Here is a 5,330-nt window from a genome sequence, read left to right on the forward strand (position 1 = left end):
CTGATCTTTCAGAACGTGATGACGTAATTTCGTTACGATGGGACTACATTCAGGCTAGTACCCAATAGCTTTGATGTAAGAATTTGATCTGAGCATGCGTGGCACTTGGTCCGATCAAAATTTGCTACACATGATCGGAGTATGTCCGACCGGCCCAGTTGGTCGGGAAATATTTCCAACATGTTGGAAAATTGGGTTCGACGGATATTCCGACGGAATCAGTCCGATGCATACCACACACAGTCGGATTATCCGACGACGCGGTCCGATAGGACACATTCCGACGGATTCTCCGACCGTGTGTACAACGGCTTAGAGAGGGAGAGAGCTGTGCATGATGTCATAAGCCTAGGCTTTTTACCAGTCAAGAAAGAGGAAGTGGGCTGTATAAGGTATTACTGGCAGGAAAAAAAATGTTTTACTATCCAAAGTTAAAACAAGGGTAGAAGATTTAATAGATGGGAAGATGAAAAAATGACTAAAGGTTACTGTCAGGATCAGTTTTAGGGTCAGTGTTAAGGTCAGTGTCAGTGTGTTTTAGGTATATATCTTTTTACAATTTTTGCCTAGATTTTCTTCCATAAAAAAGTAGATATCCATTAATAATTCACCTAGATGCAACTAGTACTGCGTATCGCTGTGTTCAAACAGTAAAATTTATTTTTCCACCTCTTTAGTCTTTTCCAATGAGAATACGGTCAACTAGCGAGGCAGAAAAAACTTGTTCAGTTGATACAGTACACAGTAATTGACAACTCAGTAAATGGCAGTCTAATTAGGAACTTTAGAGGAAGATTGTTTGCACAATAGCAGCTAGTACAGGAGGCAACCTAAAACGGTAATAAACTCAGGGCCTGTGCAAGGATCTTTGTGTACTTAGACGAAAGTACAGTGTAACAAGAGGGAGGCAACATGACAGGAGGGGGCGTATTGTAACAGGAGGGTGGCAGTGTCACTCACAAACACCTTGGGAAGCACCATTCTTCCCAGATCTCACCTGTTCTGCGGCTCCTCCAGATGGTGTCAGTGTAGAGTATCTGGTGCCAGGAGGGGTAGCTTTGCCGCAGGCAGGCAGAAGATCTCTGGTGTCAGCTGCATCACAGAGCGGTGGGGGGGCATCTTCACCCTGACTTCCTCCTCTTCCTCCTTCTCCTCCACGGGCCCTCCGCCAACATCCCCACACCTGTCCTGGCCCACGCAGCTGGGTCTATCCTGCCATTCTTTATTGGAGCCTACATGACAGGGGGCCCCGACTACTCTCAGCACACCTTTAACAAGAAGGCGCAATGCTCAGATATCTCAATATGACTATATAGAGTCCATAATAGTCCATAGAGCAGATGACAGGGGAAATAGGTGAGTCTGTCAGGGCTGCCACCAAGGAGACCATAAGCAAATTCCAGTAGAGCTAGGAGAAGGACAGGGAGAGGGGCGCCTCTGAGTATGTATCAAAAATATTTTAATATAAAAACAATATCCACTCACATGGAAGATAGTAGAGTTGAGTGCATCTCTGGGCTGTGCAGATGGGACTACAAGTCACAGAGGGCCCTCTTTCTGTCTATTTAATAGATACAATTTTATTTGGGGAAAATAATACATAAATAAGCAAAGGATAAGAGTAATGTGATTGATCACTAAATATGTATAAAATGTATTACATTTATATATTCAGTTTATAAAAATAGTCACGAGATCTTAAGGCGGCTGCCTATGCTGACACTGGCTCTAATTAAACCCATGTATTATATTGGAGCAATTCTCATATGTGATGGTGGCATTTGTTTTATTTGGTAGGCTTTCTATTTTCACCTGGTGATCTTCCCAGTAAGTCTGTTGTTTTTAAATAGGACAAGCTCTTCTGCAGATGTAGTAGTTACAGGAATGAGACAAACCATTTTCTGACAGGGGTGCTTAAAATGATCAGCTTTTTTTATGTCAAATCTTTATCCCAAAAAGAAAAAAAAAACAGCTGTAAGTACTTAAAAAGTGTTAGCTGGAGTTCCGTTTCAATTTGTTAGTGTATCTTAATCTGCTAGTATACCTAATGCCACGTACACACGATCGGACTATCGGATCGGACTTTGCAGCGAAGGTCCGCCGGACATTCCGAACGAGCGGGCCTGCCCACACACGACTGGACTTTTCCGGCGGACAATCCGCCGGACTATGGCGGGAGCCCGCCGGACTTTTGAAATTAACAGACTTGCCCACACACGGAGAAAAGTCCGTTCATTTTGAACAAGGCTCCAGGTAGACGGGACTAGTGAAGGAAGTCAATGTCGCCGCCTCCATCGGCGAGATTGACACGTTGCTGGTCCCGTCACCTGGTATGGACTTAAAGGGGAAGCCCTACACCAAAAAAACGGCATGGGGTCCCACCAAGTCCATATCAGACCCTTATCCGAGCACGTAGCCTGGCCGGTCAGGAAAGGGGGTGGGGATGAGAGAGCGCCCCCCCTCCTGAGCCGTACCAGGCCACGTGCCCTCAACAAGGGCCTCTCCCCGATAACCCTGGCCGTTGGTTATCGGGGTCTGTGGGCGGGGGACTTATCGGAATCCGGGAGCCTCCTTTAATAAGGGGGCCCCAGATACTGGCCCCCCACCTTATGTGAATGAGTATTGGGATACCATGTACCCCTATCCATTCACCTGGTGAAAAAAAGTGTAAATAAAAAAACACAACACATGTTTTTAAAATAATTTATTGGACAGCTCCGGTGGTCTTCCGTCTTGGGGGGTCTTCTTGCCGGACTCCTCCGCTATCTTCTGCTATCTCTTTTACTAGCAGAGGAGCACAGCTTTCTTCTTCGTCACCGCCGTCCGGGGGTCTCCTTCCAACTTCGGGGGACTTGTCCCCCTCTTCGGGGATCTTGTCCCCCTCTTCGGTTCTTCTTGCTGGGCCACCGCTATCTTCTGCTAACTCTTCTACTAGCAGTGGCCGCCTCTTCTTCCGAGACGGTGACATCGCAAGGGGGCGGGGTCACCACATGGCATCATCCGGTGTCCCCACCCATTGTCCCTATATAAGTCGCCGCACAACGCCTCCCTGTCATTGCGGCCAGAGAGAGCGTTGAGTCAACATCTCAAGGAAGAAGAAGAGAAGGCGGTGACAGCGACAGAAGACCGGGCCACCGCTAGTAAAAGATCTGGAAGAAGAATTCAGAGGCCCGGCAAGAACAACGGAAGAAGGGGACAAGAAGTCGGAAGAAGAGGCAGCGGCGACATTGACTTCCTTCGCTAGTCCCGTCTACCTGGAGCCGCGTTCAAAATGAACAGACTTTCCTGTGTGTGGGCAAGTCCATTCATTTCAAAAGTCCAGCGGACTAGCGCACAGAGGGGCGGATTGTCCGCCGTACTGCCGAGTCTGGCGGACAATTTTGAGTCAAAACTTCTTTCTAAGTCCACCGGACTTTTGGAAAGAAAAAGTCCGCCGGAGCCCACACACGGTCTGAACGTGTGTACGCGGCATAACACTTAACAAATGCTCCTATAGCGTTAGTATGGGTATTAGACTCACGGTAATGAGCTTTAGTATGGGAGTTGGACTGGCGTTTAACAAGCATTAAATATGCTCCAAAAATGCCCTATGGTGATGAGCGCTAAGGCGTGTTATAAACACTCCACAAATGCCTATTCCAATACAGAAAATAAACTAATCTTAACACCCGGCAACTGCCTGCCAGGGCATTTGCTAAGTGTTACCATAGACTTGAATGGGAGGCATTGAAAAGCTTCAAATGCCTCCTGACCCCACATGAGGCTTCCATTTTGAAGTGGCGCGGCGCTAACGCTTTATGTTTTGATAATGTGAACAGCACTGTATGTTGTCCATTGTATCATTTGCATAGGCATTTGAGGGGTGTTTTTAACGCATCTGGAACGCCTGCTTTTAATGTCAGTGTGAACTTAGCCTAATGCCGTGTACACACGATCGGACTTTTCGATAGACTGAATTCCCGTCTGACTTTTCGACTGACTTTCGACAGACTTCCGTCGCTTCGGACTGTCTACACACAATCACACCAAAGTCCGAAGGATTCTAACGTGATGATGTATGACCGGACTAGAATTAGGAAGTTCATAGCCAGTAGCCAATAGCTGTCCTAGCGTCGGTTTTCGTCCATCGGACTAGCATACAGACAAATGGATTTTTCAACCGGACTCGAGTCTGTTGGAAAGATTTGAAACATGTTCTAAATCTAAAGTTCGTCTGATTTTTCGACAGCAAAGGTACGATGAAGCCCACACACGGTTGAATTGTCCGACGGATTCGTTCCGTCTGACCTTTGCTGTCGAAAAGTCCAGCCGTGTGTATACAGCGTTAGGCATTCTATTAATTTCCTCCACTTTATTGACCCATAGTTGTAGTGAGTGAGGGGGTTCATCTCTCCAGTAAGCGCTGGATGCATGCTTTAGTAGCATTAAAAAGATATCTCAATTGGAGACATCTGTAAATTTTAAGAGGTATCTAATTGTTATGAAGTAGGAAAAAAAAAAAAGTTTCCAAGGTATCTGAAAGTCTTTAAAGCATTTTGAACGTACTATGCTCAGTCCTCCAGAAGGAGTAAAGTGATAATTTCCCACACCCGCGATCACGCTGTGAGCTGAGATGCGTGAGGGTGCCTAAATCTTATTGTCCATTCAAAGAAATGCAGTTCTGAATTAGAGGTGATAATTAATAAACTAAAAAGCAAGTGGGAGAAAAACCTTTTTGTGTTTTATTTGCAACAAGTCCATATTCCAGGGCAGGCCTTCGGGGAGGAGTTGAGAGCAGACTCCAAGTTACATGCAGAAAGAGAGACAAGAAAGGCACCACCAGATTAAAAACCGTTGCATTTATTTAAAACACACAGGTGCATACATCCACTTACATATGTTATAGGGGATTTTCAGCACAAGAGTCCTCTGTGGCGTCAACCAGCGTTAGATAGCCTATAGATGTTTTCGTTCAGATGTAAGGTCCCAACCCGCAGGATAGGAAATTTTATTTTGTTTTAAGTAAATGCAACTGTTTTTAATATGGTGGAGCCTTTCTTGTCTCTCTTTCTGTAGAATGAACAGCAGCCCAGCGTGTCTCGCAAGAGCAGCACAATTCGACCGTGGGTGGTTGCGGGAATTGATGCGATTACCGCACCCACAACTGGAATGCACAGTCCAGGCTAGTGTGAACCTAGCTTAAAATGGGAGTACTCAGAATCAGGTGTAATCAGCCTCAAAATTCTTGTTTAATTAAGCTTTGACAACAAAACCTGGAAGCTGATTGGTTGCTATGCAGAGCTGCACTAGATTTTGCCCTTTCCAGCATTAGGAAATAACATGTTGCATAT

This window comes from Lithobates pipiens, unplaced genomic scaffold (genome assembly GCF_037356315.1).
Source record: "Lithobates pipiens isolate NorthernLeopardFrog02 unplaced genomic scaffold, aLitPip1_a1.2 Scaffold_19, whole genome shotgun sequence".
Taxonomy (NCBI): Eukaryota; Metazoa; Chordata; class Amphibia; order Anura; family Ranidae; genus Lithobates; species Lithobates pipiens.